This window comes from Furipterus horrens, unplaced genomic scaffold (genome assembly GCF_987537825.1).
Source record: "Furipterus horrens unplaced genomic scaffold, mFurHor1.1.pri manual_scaffold_3, whole genome shotgun sequence".
Classification (NCBI taxonomy): domain Eukaryota; kingdom Metazoa; phylum Chordata; class Mammalia; order Chiroptera; family Furipteridae; genus Furipterus; species Furipterus horrens.
In genome coordinates this window covers 96,945,222-96,964,625 of record NW_028327173.1, presented here as the reverse complement: position 1 = coordinate 96,964,625, position 19,404 = coordinate 96,945,222, and the positions used below count along the sequence as shown (strand labels likewise).

The 19,404-nt window shown below is 38.6% G+C and overlaps 1 protein-coding gene across 2 annotated transcripts in view; it reads right to left on the bottom strand.

Annotated features, from left to right (window-relative positions):
* GMDS (GDP-mannose 4,6-dehydratase) overlaps positions 1–19,404 on the bottom strand; it is a 747,100-nt gene that overhangs the window by 385,347 nt on the left and 342,349 nt on the right. The window lies entirely within an intron of this gene.

Sequence of the window (19,404 nt, the reverse complement as noted above, 5' to 3'; positions counted from 1 at the left end):
ATTATATGCATTTTATAAATTTTGTTTAAAAAATGGTATGTGACTTTCATGTGGCTTGACTTCAGGCATACATACCCATATTAATAAGTTTTAGGTGTTATAGGTATGATTAAAGTGACTAGAAACAAAGCTCAAGAGTAATTGTATTGTATTCAGAATACTACAAAGAATATGTGTTCTAGTTTAAACCAAATACTGATATTAAAAATGGAAGTCTTAGAACAAACAAATTTGTAAAATGGTAAGCATGAATGAAAATTGTTTGAATCATTTACAATGTACCCGTGTTACTAAATTACTTTTTGTAAAGGAAGTGAGTATACACGTGTGAACTTCTAATTTTCAACTATTGTGAATTATCAAAATCACTCACCTAAAAATTACATATAAACAAGGCTAGATTGATTACTGTATAATCTGTACATATCAACAAAGCATAAAATTTACCATAAATAACAACTAAAATCTCCTTTATGGTACCACTTTTGTATCCTTAATTTGCATCTTCTGATGAGCATTAAAGAAATATGAACTTTCAGAAATTCATTTAGAGGTGTCTTAAAGGTTGCTAGAATGAGGCTCCCTTCCCAGCTATACCATTGTGAGAATTAAGCTGAATTTTTTTCTGCAGGACAAAAATGACAAACGTTCCAGCACATTTCCGAAAGGCGAAGGTTCAGGAGGACCACTGAGTTTCAGCAAAGAAGGTAATTTATATTGCTGCCGAAGCAGGGCCATGGCCATACACTGCGACATGAAGCCACTGCAGCTTATGGTGTCAGCATGGTGAAAAGTACAGATGAGTTACAGTTCACAGAAGGCATACTCACAGGGACACTGGAGTCTTTTCTGGGCAGTGTGCCCCTAGTTACTAAAGTGAGATGCCTTCTGCCAACTACTGTATTGCAAAACATGTTTGGTAAGCAGTTCCTATGGCATGATACTTTCTTAGGCAACTGGATGTTTTTACATCAGAATGTGGCCATTTTAATTCCACGAAAGTCTGACATTGTATGAAGCAGAGAGAAAGAAAAAAGCAAAGATGTATGCTTTCAAAATGTGTATAAATCAAACAGGCCTTGCTTTATATTTTTACTGTACTGAAAGATCACATAATGTCAAAGCACCCCGTGAGGAGTCCTTTAGTAAAATGAACTTTTATTCCCTGAGTTTAGAAGTATACCCTTTTGTAAATAAAATTATTGCAATTTTTTCTACCCCCTGCCCCTGGACACAGTTCCAAGTCTATAAAAATACATCCCACAACCTAAAAAGAAAGATTTTTTGAAGTTTAAATTCATACATGGAGAGGGGTTCTGTCATATGACAATCTCAAGCTATCTCATGAAAAAGCACCAGTTAACTAGTAAGCCAGCCAGGGACTGGCTATGTTCTTGACCTAATACTATATGATTCCTTTCACCAAAAAGAAACTCCTTAAAATTTAAGGCTATCTGGTACCTTGTGCTAAGGCTGGATTCCTACCAAGGTGATTCCCTACTGCCCTGTTTTCTACTCAAGGCTCACAGTGGACAGCAGGTCCTGCCTCACAAGAAGAGTCCTTAAGGTCTTTCAATTTTTACAGCATAGATCATCAGTAAGTTTTTGGTAAGTGAATGAATGGATGGCTATTACCTGAAGGCTCCAGCAGCAGAGGCAGTGTGTGTATGCACAGTAGGTTAACAGAAGTCTGCTTATGCCCAAGGAAGCCCCAGTCAGCCTTGTGATTGTTTTCAGCAAGTGACATTTATTGATCATGAGGGTTTACTACAGCCAGGGAGCAGAACCCCTTCAGGAACTTTGGAGAAGAAATTTTTTTTTTCTAAGATAGGAGGATTTTTGGGTGTGGGCATGTGTGCCTGAATATTACATTGATGCACAATAGCATCACCCTAGCAAGAAAAAAGTGACTGCCCTAAATCTCCTTGAGGAGAGTTTCATTCAGGAATTACTGAGGGGACCCTGGAAGTCCTAAGGTGAGGTGCACCTCAGTCTTCTGGGAGACAACTCAGAGCATGCCAGGCTGATCAGGCAAACTTGGACTTGTCTATCTCTGAAGGACATGAGGGAGGCTTCAGCCATTACTGCTAAACTTTCATTTCAGACCGCCCCCTCTCCAGGCTGCAGCTGTGCCCTTCGGGTCCTGGAGACTATTTTCTTTAGAGAGCAGCCATGAGGTGTATTTCACACTAATGAGTCAGGCTGGTGCAATGGAAAAGTACAGGACATGAAGTCAGAAGGACAGCTAGTGACACCCCACCACACACCAAGTGATCCCACTCAATCCATTCACTCTCTAAGGTTCCAACTCCCTTTTCTATAAATTGGGCAAAACAATAGTATCTGGAGGGTGTTTACTTGTTTGTTCATTCAACAAACATTAAGCAAGCAACAACATGTGCCCAGTAAGGCACTTGACCCTTGGGACTCAGTGATGAAGAATCATTTCCAAGCCAAGCCTATCAGTCTAGCAAAGAAGAAAGACTCTGATAACTAACAGCAAGGTTCTGTGAGTTTCAAAACAAAGAACAAGATGCAATGGGGGCTTGCAAATGGGTTCTTAGACTGGTGGATCAGAATAACCTAGGAGAGTCACTCTTAAGAGTGCAGGTGCTGTGAAGTCAAATCTCATCATCCATCTATTTAATAAATGCTATGGCTAGCCTATCATAGACTAGGGAGTGGCCAGTGGCTGGGGATTTAGGAGTGAACAGGACAGACAGGGCCCTGCCTGAAAGCAGCTTACAATACAGCAGAGGAGACAGATCACCAGGGATTACACAATTAATGTACAGTGATAACTCGGCTAACGAGTGACTCTCCGCTAACGAAGTTTTCGGCTAACAAAGATTTTTTTTTCGCTGTTTTTTTGGACTCATCTAACGAATGTTTTAGTGGATGCGCGCACTAACATAAAGCAGCAAACATGAATGCCAGGCCATTCCAGGAGCTTATCTCTTCCGTCTCTATGTGTGTGACAAAGAAATGAGCTAACCACATCACATAGGGGAGACCCACCAATCCAACTGGGTTGTTTACTTTTGAGACAGTGAGAAATGAGACACCTGATAACATAAGCTGATTCGAATTTGATGATGATGTATATCAGGAGGTGAGAGAGGGCCTTTGCTTTGACCTGCTAGAGAGGGTCTTCCAGAGTGCCACAGAGAGAAATTATTCTCATACCAGTGTCAGTACGGTGCATGCTCCGTGGGCAGCATCCACAACGAATGAAATGATTTTCTATAGAAACCTACGGGAAATCACGTTTCGGCTAACGAATGTGATTCTGGAATGAATTATCTTCGTTAGCTGAGGTATCACTGCATTACAATTGTGATAAATGCCATGAAAGAAAAGAACTGAGATAAGGTATATAAAAGCAATTTATGAACTATCACTTTCTTTACAAGTGTTCCTTTTAGTTAAGAAGACTAGAAGTGGCAATAGGAGAGCATAATTAGAAGGAAGGCTTCTTTTCTCCCTTCTTTCCTCTCTTCTTTATTTCTTTCTCCATCTACCCTGTCTATAGAGCTGGTAAGACATCTATAATGAACAATATACTCTCAGGTTTAAATGTTCCTGTTGTTTTTTTGTTTTGTTTTGTTTTCTGAATGCTTTGATTCAATACTGATGAACTGGAGTAATTAACAATACCTGACTTTATGACTAGGAGGAAATTTAAAACCACCGTTTCTGTGCACCTGGAGAGCGGGTAAAGTGAGTAGTGTTTACAATTTTCAATGTGGCAAAGTGGGATAAAAGTGATCCAGGAAATTTTCCAGGGATAGTCTCCATTAAAGAGAGACCTTCACTAAGGAAGCTCAGTACTAAGGCTGCATGGAACCAAGAGAGAGAAAATGCTAGGGTCATTCTAGGAAATGGTGGGAAAAGTGTAAGTTTTAATAGGTTTACTATAAAGTATATTAAATTTTAAAGTCAGAATACAATCACCAAAGGCTTCAGTAGAACCTTAACTCAGACTATTCGTAAACATGACATAACCTTGACTGAAGACAGCATCAGCTGGGGTCTGGCAGCAGTGAAGAAGCTGGGCACAGAGAACACAGTCACCTGTGACAGGATGCCCTGGAGTTAGTCCCTGAGAGACTTCACGTAGCCATCCACACTTTAGCTAAGATGTAAGGTTTAGGTCACTAGAGCCTGGAGCCCTATTTGTGCCAACGTAGTGGTCCAAACCCTCCTCAATAGTTAGAGCCTTCCCCTGGGCAAGGGGGGCTGGGGATAGTGAGAAATGAGGGGCGGGGAGTGCAGCTGTGGTGGTGAGCTCCTCCTTGGGGTATCTAACATGGGGTTTACGACCACCCAAGTAGAGGCAGTTTCTGAGTAGATGCAGTAAATGCTAAAATTTAATAATCTACTTTTATCATGTGGAGTCTACAATGAACATTGTCAACAATGCATAAAGGAAAAACCTGTTTGATACTTTAGCACTAAACAGAGAGCAGCAATCAAATCCATATTTTTATAACAACCCCTCAACTTTAAATGCTAAGCATTTATTATCATTTAAAATGTTCATAAAGAATTCATCCTAGTATGTCAAATTCTATAAATGATGATTTTTTAAAATAACATATTGAAGTATGATATACAAATTTAAAAGTACACGTATTATAAACATATGGCTAGATGTGTTTTCGGAAAGTAATCATAAAGTTTTATGGTCAACTACTACACATCTTTAAAATAATATGACAATATGAGACAGCAGTGAGAAGAAAAACAGTGGCCAAAGAAGGTGAGAGGTCTTTTTTATTTTTTAATTGTATTTTTTTAGTTCTGGCTGTACAACATTGGATAATGCACTGACTTTTTTTGGTGTTAATTTCCACATCTAACTGGATCATTTTCTAATTGTATCTCCTAGTCTAAAATGTTATACACTGAAATGTAGGCTGCCTAACTTCAAGAAAGTGCTTCTGGATGATAGCACTTCAAGAGTGTTTCAGGCAACTGATTTAGGCCAATATGCTGTAATAACACACTGCTATACTAGAAAAAAAGTTAGGTTAAGCTGTAACCTTTTTTTCCTTCCCAGGTCATTTCCCTCATCCTAATGTGCTTATTACTGGGTTAGACACTAAAGAAACTAAATGAAACACACCATTCTTGCCCTTGAGGAATCTGTAATCTGCCTGGACAGACAGATACATAAACAACTAAATAATAAATCATTGCTGCGGAGGCTGCATGAACTGAGATGCAAGACAGGGGAGAGGCTTATTGTGGGTGTTGAGAAGATTACAGTCCAAAGATAAAAAAGTATAATTTTATTTAATAATAAAAATACTACTCCAGATTGAAATATAAAAGAATAGCCTAATGCACTGGAAAATTGGGTACGGGTGCGGGGTAGTTTGCTTTACAATAGCACATGCTACATCATATACCAATTGCCAATTGGCTTGAAGTTCTAGAAGTGTGTAATTAAAGTCTGTATATTGAGAGTTGAGCATGCAAAAGTATTTAAAATATGCAATAGGGAAGGTTTGTTTCTCTAAATTTCCTGACTCTTAAAACGTAGTCTTCACTCTAAAGACACACTGATCTGGGTCTTTCAACCTCACAGTGTCAGGAAAATTTAAGTGTAGAATAAAAAGCAATGGTAAGTAAAAAGGTTACTTTTGGACTAACCAATAAAGCATGAAATAACAATCTTTCTGAGAAATCAATAATCTGAACTAATAAAAGTGTAAGTTTGCAGTAAACTATCTTTTTCTAGATAACTGACTAAAATAAGTAGAGTCCTTCAGGAAGACCTTAAAAAAACTAATAACATCTTGCTAGATTCTTACCAACCCCAAATGACCTACTAGTCCTCAGTAATCTCAATAGAGAAATATGTTACTTTATCATCTGGAAAAAAACTGAAATTGTTATTTCTGAGAAATTGCAGACGTATGCTAAAAAGTCTATTTAAATTACTACTTCAGCCGCAAGATATAGGATAAAATTATTACTTCAGCCATCAGATTAAATGATAAAAAACACTAAGAAGCTATATGTGATCACATGTAATATGGCTATTAAAAGAGTTCAACAGACTAAAAAAATCCTTATAAACAGATATGGTTATATACTAAAATACATGGGTCAAAAAATATATATAAAAACATTCAGATTACTTTAGTTGAAACCAGGATGTTTCTCTAAAATCTGCTGTATGTATACTGTTTCATTATTTAAGTTCATAAAAGACAAAATTTTCAGGTCCAGAATATAAACATCAATAGAGCATTGTCAGGAAAGCCACCATTCTGGGAAAGCTGAACTTTCCTTTGATAAAAGCTTAATGTTAATATAAAAATATGCTGTAAAAATAGCAAGCTCTCACAAAGAACATCATTTTTTCCTATCAAAGTATTCCGTTTACTAGCACCAATTATCTATTATAGATTGCATAGCAATTCCAAGATTCACTTTCTTTTGTTTATAAAGTTTCTAACTAGCTGATTTTCAGATATTCAGTAAGGAAAGTATACATATTACCACAGGAAAAGTTTGTTGATGTATTACCAGTCTTTGATGGTGTCTTTTTTTTTTTTTTTTTTTTTTTCTTTTCTCAAATTTAGAATCAAATCTCCACAGTAGTTAAGTATTAAGTTTGAAGTCCTACAAAAACACAGCAACTACTCTATGGCTTTCAAGTATATCCTGTTTTCTATTTCAAATGCAGTATTTTGTTTATACATATGAAACAATTAGTTCCTGTTGCATATTCAATTCCATATGATCTGTTCAATCGTAATTTAATCAAGTGCCCCTTTTTGGGTGGTTTTATGGAATCAAGCAGAATTAAAGGAAGAAATTGAAGTAAGTCCTAATCCAAAAGCTATCTCCACCTAATTCAGCTTTCTGTGGATAAAAACACCTCAAAAGTGTTTTACCTGAACAGGTTCTTTGGTCTAAAAAAGTTTACAAGCTCAGTGTGAACCAGGCATTAATTTTATTACAATACTTTCTTTTACAATGAAAGCTCCTTTACTTGGTTTGTTTTCTTTTTATTTTTTGTTTCCTCACTTAAAACTTTTGCACTATTGTATTTTCCTTCCATTTAAATACTGTATACATGCAGCCTGATGTAGAATTTTTTTCCACATTGCAAAACTTTTTCTATTCCCTTCAAACTAGATAGTACACTCAAATGCACTGATGCGAGCCTCCCTCCCCCTCCATGTCCTCCCAACCTTGGATGCCTTTCCCATCCTCCTTCAGCATATTCTTGGGTGGGCAGAAATCTGGGGAGATACAGCCACTAAGCAGCTTGCTACTCTCCTGAAGCACATCTGGGCTTTATATCAGGCCTTTAATTAATCCTCAGTGAAAGCCAAGCTATGACATTTTGACTGGGCAGGCTCCAGTCCTGGACAGGTCTTGATTTATTGCAACTGAGCCTCAACTAACTTTGATTTATTTCAGCTCTGGGAAGGAGGGCAAGCTCAGAACAGAAAAGCGCTGTTGAATGCAGAACACGTGATGGCAGGACAGGACCTCCAGCTTCTGAGGGCTGCAGGACAGCCTGTGAGAAAGCCAGTTTTTAAATATAGTACAAAACAAAATAGATGCTATCCTAGGGAGAAAAAGGTTCCAGAAACACCTGATTGGAGCAGAGAAGGGACAGTTCCCAGTGGGGCACTGTATTAATGAGAGCCCTCATTTGCATGCAGGGAACTATGGCCCATGCAAGCCCCTCTTTTCTAGCTGGCAGGAAAATCTTCCAGCATGTCATTTCTCCTCAGCAACACCAAACATCTTTTGGCTGCTTAAATAAAGGTAAGTTTCTCATGCGTATTTTCTTCAGGCATACAGAATAAGTTAAAAATAAAAATAAAAAAAGGGGGACAGTTATTTGATTAAACAAAGACAAAATAGTTAGTAAACTTAACTAATGAATTTGTGTCTGTCACTGGAAGGCTATCAGTGATACCCTTTCTTGGTGGAGGCTCTGACATGTGCTGTGCTCACTGCCATCTCAGGGAACACAGCCATGTCAACATGGTGACCCCATATGCCACCTGAGGGTGCATAGATGAGAATCCAGCTGATGCTTCTCTACAGCTTCAACTGTCCTAGGGTCAGGAGCTTCTACCACAAGTTCTCTGACTTCTGACAAAGCCCTCCTCCCTCTCTGGAGGACAATAGACTGCGTGCGTGCTCCTGCCTAGTGTCAGAAGGAAACATGGGTGACAAAGGAAAATTGTCAAAAATCATTAGAGGCAAAGTTAAGTTCCCTGAAGAGAGATAATGGTAGGAAAAATGGGTTGCAAAAAAAAGAGGGCCTTAAGGTGATAAGGCCATAAGAAGTAGAGAGAGACGGCATGGCCAAGAGTGGGAAGTTGTAAGCTTTAGTATGGGTGGCACGTATATTTAACTTCATTACAGCACGGCTATTTTGAGGAGCAGAGGAAACACTTGAAAGCTTCCACATTCGACATGGGGCACTCCTGGTGTTGAAGACACAGGTGTGGAGACAGGGACAGAGGAAGAAAAGGCATCCGTGTTCATCTGTATAGTGTTCTATAGTACTGGTACACACTATGGGTATTGGTAGGTGAAAATGACCCTAAAGGGGTGTGTGTGAACACATGTGCAGGAATCTCTGAGAAGAATACCCAGGTGTCTGCGAGTACTATTTGTCATGCATGGGAAGGGAAAGTATTAATTGACTCCTCACAGAGAAAGGTGTTCCTAAAGATACAATAACCTCTACCGAGCAAAAACTACTGAATGAGTGACACTTGTGACAAGGATTACTATAACTATTAGACTTGAAGTTTAAGTTGATAAATAGCATTGTTATATAAGCAGCACCTTACAGAAGTGCCATCATATATCAGAGGTGGCTTCACTACAACATGCATATGTAGAGAAACCATCCTGTAGGTTTCTGCAAATGGTCAATGGTCAACTTTGAGGGGTGGTGAGTAAGTGTTCAGTAGGTGAGTTCCAAGCATGGGTGAGCCTTGCACTTTGAAATCCAAAGAATCTTTGAGATTCTTAGGTAAAATTTAGGCCATACCAAAACACTAATTGCTGTAAATTAAATAAGCACAGTTGAAATCAACAACTACACAACGAAATATTCTTTTTGTCATTGAAGCCAGCGTATTCTAAATTTTATGGTCTTTTTTTAAAATCTGAAGTCAAAGTTACTTGAATAACTCTATCTGATTTTAGAAATCAACTGTTTCCATATCTCTATGATATTCTAGTTTCTCAAAGAGACTTTGACGCTGTTGGGAGGTTGTGGAGGCCCATGTGAGACATGCTGCACATTCACAAGATCTGTTAAATGCAAGTGTCCTGGATCTATACCCCAGGGGGTTCCTGCAGCATTCTGGGCTAGAGAGCAGGGAATACAGAAACCAGCCAGGGTGAAGGGGTCTGGAAAAAAGGGTTCCTTTTCTCTGTGAGTACAAGGCTACCTGAAGCACAGGCTGTAAGGTCCTTCTCACTAGCCAGTCATACGCCCAATGAATCTTGACGCAGCAGGAAGGGGCAGAGGACCTGTTGTTGCAGAGTTCTCTCCTTGCATGGCAGACCCGATTCTTTGAAAAGGTGGAAGTCAGGTGGCACGTGTCCCTCTGCCTGACCAATGAGTGTGAGTGCTTAGACACATAGAAAAACTGCTGGCTCACTTGCTGCCAGAATCCATCATTTTCTCTGTCAATTTGTGAACAGGATGATATGTCTGTACTTGCAAGCTCACCTCCATCACTATTTTCTGTTTTCGCCTGTATGGTTTCTGTGCCATTTGATTGCAGGCTTCTAAGGGAAGGTGACTGCGTGTAGGGTGGTGCAAGTGTGCATCTGTATCTCTGTCTGATGTGCACCTATACTAACTTTAACTGCTCCCACACAAACTCAGACATGAGTTTTCCCAAATCAAGGACCGCACCATCTTGTGTACAAATTCTCAAAGTGGAATTATAGTACAATTTAAACAAAACAACAAACCTGGCACAAAGCGATATATTGTGATCTACCTACAAATAGAGATAATTTTCTAAAACTATTTTTAAAAGATGTTTTAAGAAAACAAAAACTGGATACCTACTTTAGGCCAGCACAATGATGAAATAAGGGGAGTAATATGAACTCACCTAGGAATGTTCTACCTTGAAAGGGGTCTTTTAACTAAAATAGGTGAACACTTTTCTTATAGAACATAATGCACTTATTTTCCCAATGAACAGACCAGTAACTTCACAAAGCAAATATCAATGGCTTGTTCAACATCACAAAGCAAGGCCGTCAGAGCACTAACAGGAAAACCTTCTTTCCTGTGAGCCAGGCTGGCCTCTGTGGGGATGTACGTTTTACAAAAACACAAATAAATAAAACTTTAAATTAATATGTGGTTATAAATAATACATTGTATGCCTATACTAGAGATAATACCTAATCAATAAGTGAGCTATATACCATTTCTTACACATTCCTTAGCTTACATTTTTTCACTTAAAAGTTTCACCTAAGGTTTCTCTTTGCATGTAACTTATAAATATGGACCAGTTTTGCTCTAATTTTTTTTGGTAAAAAAATTTATTAAAATAAAATATTATCTATGAGATGCAGGTAATTTGGGTTATGAGACAGACTATATCATTTTAATGTCATCAACCCAGCTAACATAACTATCCAGAAAAAAATCCAACAGGTCACGGAAAGTTAGTCACTCTGTTCAGCCATATTTCTTTCCTCTTCTTCTGATCACCACTCTGATCCTCAAACAGACACTTAGCAATCGAAAGAATGAGCTGTTTGCTTCTCAGCTCAAAAGCTACAAAAATAGGGAGACGTTTGCATTTTGCCATGGGCATTTCCTCACGCATAGTTGCACAAGTATGGGAATGATGTGTAGTATCCTGCTTCTTCATATTTTTTAAATAACTAAAGATTCTGAGAGCAGGAACCCAAGAATAAGAGGTTCTGGGTTAAAATCCCAGATTTGTCCCAGGCTCATGACTGACCTTAAAGACCATACCGACTCGCAACATAAATTGAACCATTAGGAATTTAAATGTTCCTCATTAACTTTTATTAGTCTCAATTTTTAACTTTTTTCTCTTCCTCTTAAAATTAAAAAAAAAAAAAAAAAAAAAAGAAGAAGAAGAGCATTCCCTTCAACTCTGCACAACTTAAAGCAGCACTCAGGCTCAGCAAGGTCTTGGAGGGATCACAGACTGGTCTGTAGGGGAAAGTAGCATAAGTAACTGAATTCCCTGGTGCAGAGCATCTTTCAACATCTACAAACCCTTCGTAAGAAATAGTGTCTGAGGTTATATTTTTAAACTTACGGGAAGAATCAGAGATTTCATAGTCCTGAGTTTTAGTGCTTATCATTACTAACTACTAAAAAGAAGTGACCTAATTAAGAATTTTGGAGAGAGCTCTAACTTCTCTGAGTCCTTCCTATGTGCTTAGGCACATTAAGTTAAGCACTTTTAAATTTATTACTATAAAATTTGTCAAAGGTAGTACCTACCTGTTAGTCAACAAGATAACTACAAAAAAGAAAGAAAAAGAAAATGCCATGGGGTCTTCCTCCCTGTACAACCTGTGTGTCTGACCTACCATGTGACTGATGATATGCACGGAAGGAAGGAAAGGGGTGGGGGCAGGGAGACAAATGAAAACCTTTGATTCCGAAAACTTTGATTTCTCCTGATTCTAAAAACTATGTTACATTGAAAAGGAGCATTTTAAAAAATGGAAAATAAGTGCATACTTGGTTAGAAAATGCTCAGAATTTATGTAATGTTACAACATAAAAATACATAATTTCACATCCTTGTGCACATACCTTTACAGAACTATATGCATTGTCCAGTGGATCTCTAAGGGCACTGAACAGCCAAGACAGCATTCATTACAAACCTCCTGTCCACAGTAGGTTTACCTTACCTTTGTCATACAAAATAGGAACTGAATATAGAGTCATTCACTTATAAAATTTGCTTGCTGTTATTGTTAATTTCATCCTTTATTAAGTTTTATTTGGATTTTAAAGAAAAATTATTATATATAAATGATAGAATATTAGTCAGCCATAAAAAAGAAGGAAACCTGGCCATTTGCAACATCAATGGACCTTGAGGACTTTATGAGAAGTGAAATAAATCAGACAGAAAGACAGGCTGTATGCTCTCTCTTAAATGTAGAATCTAAAACAACAACTACCCACCCACCTCCCACCTCCTATAGCTCACAGAGAACAGACTGGTGGTTGCCAGAGGCAGGGGGTGAAGGGTGGGTGAAATGGGTAAAGGTGGTCAAAAGGTACAAATTTCCAGTTATAAAATAAAAAGGTTCCAGGATGTAATGTACAGCATGCTGACCATAGTAAATACAACTGTAATGTATATCTGAAAGTTACAAAGAGAGTAAATCTTAAAAAGTTTTCATGACAAGAAAAAATTTTTGTAACTATATATAGTGATGGATATTACGTAGACTTATTGTGGTGGCCATTCCACAATATATACAAATACGCTACATACCTGAAACTAATATAATGTTATATGTCAACTGTATCTCAATTAAAATAAAGTAAAAAGAAAACTAGTTATTGTTAATTGACCCTTTAAGAAAATTTGCATGTTGTAAATATGTCTTGATTATATTCTTAGGCACCTCAGTTTGTTGGCATGAAAAATTGGCAGCCCACTATCTAAAAGATATTTTAAAAGCAACTTTGCTTCCTCAAAGAATAAAATGGTGTAATTCTTTCTAAAAGACTAAATTCTAATTACAGAAAAAAATATGCTATGTCAAAAATGACAATAATGTGTATTTTTTCACCTTGGAAACTTTAGGCTTGAAAGAAGCAGATAGTATAACTTTCCCATTACTCCAGTTGAATTCTAAGACCACCAGTGTAAAGGCATCACTCAGAAAAACCACAGGCCTAGCTCTGCTAGAATATACATATAGTTGCTGAGGAACAGGAAACAGGCCAGATGATTCTACTGAGAGAAGCACTTTTTTTCTTTATAAAACCAAAAAAGCCCTAATAGGTCAAACACAAAAATGTAGATATGGTAAAATGGAAATCTAACAGGAGAGTTATATAAATGAGCGAGCAAAATTGTGCATTCTGTTTCCATCTACACCAGTAAATGGGTGTAGGGGGGAAAAGGCAGGCAAAAGAAAACAGTACAGCTATACCACAGATTTGAACGATAATCCTGACAGGGAGAAAAACTGCTAGCAATCTTTAAACAGGCATTGAGGCAACATTTTGGAAACCAATAGCATGATTTGTGTTAGACTGAGCACCTATGAATTATCATAAAAACTTTAAAAAATGAACTTTTAAATACAAAGCCTAAAGTAACTACAGTCTATACTCTGACTTCTTACACATCCAATTAATGTGATTGTTCATAACCACATGAAGTCCAAGCATGGGTGGGAATGCACTTGATGCAAAATTCTCGAGGGAGGCAGGGAAAAGAGCCTCATGCTCTGGGTCCACTCAGTTCCTCCCTCATGAACTGTGGCCAGTGCACAACCTCTGCAAACACACACTTGGATGTAAGCATGTGTCTTCTGTAGCACCCATACTCTTGTCTTCCTTGATTAGTCTCTGAGAAGCCAAAAACCTGGCCTCATGATCCCCCGCTATAGAGCAGAGTGCCCATGGGCCATGGCTATGGTTAACAAAACGCTAGTGCTGGTCACTCAGAGATTTGCAGGCTTCTTTTCCCTGATATAGGCATTAGGGAAACTGCACAGGACACTGGGGCTGTGTAGTCTTGGGGCTGCAGTTGGTGGCAGCTGCCACCCTGGGATCATGAGAGAAGAAATGGTCAGAGATTTGGTCCTGGCACTTATGAATCACAGTGGCCTGTACCTACGTCTGGTGGTGAGTAAAAAGTAGCCCCTAGTAGGCAGGCTGTCACTCGTAGCTGAGTGTAATTCCTAACTGATTCATGAACCACCTAGATGACTCATCTGCACAGCTGTGGCAAAATGCATCATGTAGCACTTCTGTTGTTCATGTGACCTGAGGGGTGTTACAGTGGGAAGACCATGAAAGATTGGAGTTAAGTTCAGATTCAGATTCTGAGCTATCTGTTTACTTCATGTCAGTAAATATCTGAGTAATTAACTGCTTCACCTGTTAGATAAAGAGGCTTCAGTGTTTAAGTTAAATAAATCAGTGAAGCTAAGAAACATATGCCACACACCCCAAAGTTTCAGGTGTTCTGAAGGGCACTGGGGGTTACCAAAAGGGGTCAGACACAGAGGGAGGATTTCCCAGCCAAACTGGGATAAAAGCTCTTGCAGAAACGCAAAGGGATGGGAACAAAGAGCTACAGAACTACAAGGGAAACGGTCAATTCTTCTGGTTAAGTGGCTGGGGAGGAGGGTCAAGAGGAGGCAGCTCAGGTTGATGCCACGGGAGAAGCAGAATTTTGAGAGAAAAAGAGCAGAGACAAGGCCGGCTCAGCCCAAAGACCCAGTGGGAGCTAGGCACTGAGCAAGAGCAACAGCAAGAGCACACACAGGTGTGTCTGGAGCAGAGCGCCTGACTAGATGAAGCTTAAAAGGTAAACGAGAGGTATCGTCAAGGATCCTGAATATAGCACTCTAATCACCAGCCTTTATCCTGTGGTGGAGACAGTGACAGTTTCTATGGAGAAATAAGATGAAATACAGTGGAAGGTAGAGAAAGCTAGCTCAGGACCCAAAACAGGCTCTCAATGAAGGGCTGACAGATGAATGCACAGCACAGAGGCCCGATCTGAGACAAAGTTCTTTTATATTTCCAAGCCTTATCATTATTTTCATCTCTGGGGGAGGAAAGGGAAATAGCACCTATATCACTAGACTATTAAGAAAGTAAGCTTGTGAACTGTCAAATAGTTTACATATTTCAGTACTCAGTACGGTCTTAAACTTGGGAAAAAAAGCTAAAAGTATATTTTGATTAATAGTATTTTAGGTTCAGAAAAGAACTTTTCTTTAAAAAAGCAACAAATGACAATTAGAATAATTCAAAAAGAAAAAAGGGGCCATCCTGCAGACTATTATTTCTCCATTATTCAAACAGACTGGTTAGCTGCCACTTGTGGAAGAAAAGGGACCACATACTAAACCTCACAAGCTCAGGGAAGGCCTACATGGCAGCCTTATAGACTCAGAGACCTAAAGTAACCACACAGGATGGTCTGAAATGAAAAACTTTCTAACTAAAAGCAGGTCATGGCAGGTAGTCATGTCTTAGGCTGGTGTTTTTCCCTAACAAGGGTCAATCTTTACATTAACAGAGTCTATCTATTGTCTTTTTGCATCTCCAGCAACATACCTTTGGAATGTTAAATTTCCTTTTTTTTTGGATCCCAAAACACAGGCACTGCACCAGGGGAAGACCACAAATCCCCTCATTTTTATTGTTATCATGTTAATTGTTGACTGTTAATTATCCAGTACTCACCTGTGTAAAACTAAGTGTCTGTCAATTTACTTTTATCCAATCCCAGAGGTTTTCCTGCGTTGCTTTCTCCTGCCTCCCTCATCACCAGTGGATTTCTTGTAACCTTAGGCCTCCTCTTTTGATTATAACATACAAAATAGGAAGCAAAACTGCCATTCCTGGGAGCTAAATTAGCTCAACTCCTTCCATTTGCTTCCTAGCAACTGTTGTCAGTTTGGCTCTGATAAATTCATAAAATTCTTACAGGTTTGGAAATTCTTACCTTGACATACCTCTCAAATACAGACAAAGATGGAAAGGTTAGCTGTACTTGAAGATTTTACAATTCTTGCTTGTGCAAAAACTGTCATTAAATATTTAACACAAACTCATGTGATAATCATGGTTTAATTTACCCCTTTCCGTATTATCATGATGTTTTCACTATTCTATTGCATATGGAAAACAGCTGTAACAAAGTGAGAGGAAGCCCAGTAGCCACCTACTCACAACACAATGCTGTTTACACAGTACACATGAAGTAAGGGGGTATACCACCAGCAGTTTATCACACTTTAAGAGGGTCTTCATCATGCAAAACCAGGTGGTTAGTACTCAAGACACTGTTAACACTCTGAAGGAAGAGTTTTTGATACTGTTCACCATCTGCTGAGAAAGGGAGGGGGAGGGGGAGGAGAAAAAATAAAAGGAAGGAGGAGGAGGAGGAAGGGGAAGAAAAGGAGGGGTAGGGACACAGGGAAAGAGTGAGGTAAGGAGAGAGAGAAGAGGAAGGGAAGGAATGTTCATGTAGGGTGAGTTAGGAAATCCTACTGAAATGCTTAACTAAGCCCATCCAATTTCTTTGAGCTCCACTAGACTTTTAATATCCCAGAGCCCTATATCACGCGTAATTAAACAAGCAAACCGGTCATTCATTAGGGCTAATTTAATAGATGACTCATTTGACCCAGTCAGTCAATGTGGCTTTGGTTTCCCAGAGGCTCTTGCAGATAGTTAACTACAATGAAGCTCTCAGCTGCCACTGACAAAAGGCAATGGAATTTAAATCACCTATGTCATTTCTTCAAACTTCTTACTTCAGTTTTTTTGAAGATAAGAATCAAATAAGAGGATTTCTGTTAAACCTGTATCTCCTGTACAGAGCTGATATCTTCTTCAAATTATATGATTGTACAACTATTAAATTAATACTTCAGAGGAAGTCTCCTATTTAGGATAATATGATCTGACCTTTTAACTTTTGACTCTTCAAGTGTTTTACAGTTTCCTTTTAATTCAATTTCTCATATTTGTGCTTTTTGTTTCACAGGATTAAAGATTCCAGAAGGCCATTAGTAAAACTGCGAGTTTATTTGTAATTCCTAGTGAGGGATAATGGCCCTTCTTAAATGATTACCATTTAAAGTTAGTGGGGAAAAAAAATGGCTTTAAAACCTCCGGAGAATGAGTAAATATACCAACAATCAACCCTGAAACCTGGTGCTGTATCACAATAAGGGGTTGCATTGAAGAGTAAGTAGGGTCAGGCTAGAAACAAACCACTGTTCACTACAAGGCCAGGACTTCAGGCCAGAGCTTCTCTTTTCAAAGCCAGCTTTTTCATATGAAAAATGCAAATAATAATTCCTGCTCTCATAAGCATGGTCTGAAATTTGTTGGAAAAATCAAATCCAAAGATGTAAATGATAAAGCAAACACAAATACAAAAGGATAACCTTCAGGGCTTTAAAACAGGCCAGGTGAAAGCTTTGCATTTTGTTTTCAAACTTGAAATTTAAGTTCCAGTGAAAATCAGCAAGTAATCCCTAATTTAAAAGAGACATTTAAAAAACACAGGAACCCATGAAGGCCCTGGGATCCGGATCTTTGCCTTTGCACTGATGAAAAGGAGGAAGGTGGTATGGCCACACCCAGATGAGTATTTGTATTGTGTGGATGTGGTTACAAAATGATCAAGAGGCAAGGGCCACTGTCACCTTCCAGGAATGCAACCTGCCTCCCCTAGTCTCCACCCAGGTAATAACCCACACACCACCGGCCCTGGGGCTGAAGCACACCTCTCTACTTGATGAGTAAGAGCTGGAGGATGGACCAGGGAACAGGGATCTATGCTCTGAACCTGTTGGTAACGTGCAGCAAGGGGAGAAAATGACACTACACACTAGGAGAACCCCAAAAGATACTGCAGAATGTTTCTTTTTTCTTCTGACTACACAGTTTGCATGGGTTTTCTACAACTGCTATCAAATAACTCTAAGAATCTTTAAGTTCACTTTTACATGTAATTAAGAAAAAAAACATAACTATTAGAAAATAACCTCTTAATGTGTGTGTGTGTGTGTGTGTGTGTGTGTTTGGTAGTAGAGGTGATACAGACTGGGAGGAGAATAGAGAGGGGAAGAAATGGATGAGTGAAAGTTTTCCAGAACAATAAATCTGTGATGGAAATCTTGCTCTTTCTAGAGAATCTTCTATCAAATGAGACTCTTGAAAACTGGGAAAAGTGATAATCACACAATTAAGAGGTTTTCTGAATGAGCAGATGTCAATGTTATCAGTCACACTGAGGGACATTTGATCTTCTAAGTTAATGCTAGCTTTGTGGTTTTTAAATTTTTGTTTTACATATCAGGGCAAGTGTATCATTCTTTCTTATTTTTCCCATGTGTTCAGAGAGCTTCCTTTTAAAAATAGTAAAGCCTACTATACTCATATAAAGAGATTCTATTAAATTGAAGTATTTACTGGGATTCTCTTCCAGGCATGTTAGGAGACACAATTATAATAAAAAGAATAAGATCCAGTTTCTGCCTTCAAAGAGTGTCCCTGAGAAAGACAGGCATAAGATTAAAAATATATATATATATATGTATGATATATCAGTTAAGATTTTATTTATTTATTTTTAGAGCGAGGGGAAGGGAGAGAGAAGGAGAGGGAGAGAAACATCAATGTGTGGTTGCCTCTCACAGGCCCCCAACTGGGGACCTGGCCCGCACTCAAGCACATGCCTTGACTGGGAATTGAACTGGCGGCCCATTGGTTCGTAGGCCGGCGGCCCATTGGTTCGTAGGCCGGCATTCAATCCACTGAGCTACACCAGCCAGGGCATCACATCATATTCTGTGTTTGTGGAGAAGTGATTTAATTCTCAGAAATCTCAATCTACTTAAATTATGCAGAAAGTAATGAGCAACAACTATTTAAGCCCAACCACTCTCTTTATAATGACAAAAGTTAGCAAAAATGATCTCAAACATTTTGCTGGGGAAGCTGTACTAAGAAGTAATTTCATCTCTTTCTTTAGGAACTGTACTAATAATTTCCATTTGAGGCTTAAATCAACATTGCAAAGACAATGTAGCAAGTGGTTTATTGATTCCACCCTTATGCAATTCTGCTTCTGTAAAATTGCACTTGTGAATTAATAACTAAGCTTTGTGGAAGCCCAAGTCTATCGTTTTCTTTTCTAAAATGAAAAGGGGATCTTCACTTAATAGTACCCTAAATTCATCCATTGAAGCATGTTTAGCTTGCATGCATGTTAAATCCACAATTTCTGGAGCAACTCTAAAAGCTACACAGGAAACACCTTGGAAATTTGGTGCCAAGAGAATAGTGGCTTTTGAATATTCTTTCGCTACAAAGAGATAGAGTAAAGAACAAGAAACCAAGTCAATGACTTACTTTAAATCTATTTAACTAGCAAGTCAAAGTATTAAACATTTTATTCCTGCACAATATCAATTCCAAACAGGAGTCCAAAGACTGCCTTCTCCTGCAGGTGTCTGTCTCTTGGTCTCACAGCCACTGACTGCCCTGGGAGAGCAGACAATCAGTGTGGCAGGTCAAGGTACCCATCAGAGAGCTCTCTGCAAGTTCAGATCTAACTGTTCTACAAAGCCTCAGTTTGCAAGCTTTAATACTCAAGTCCA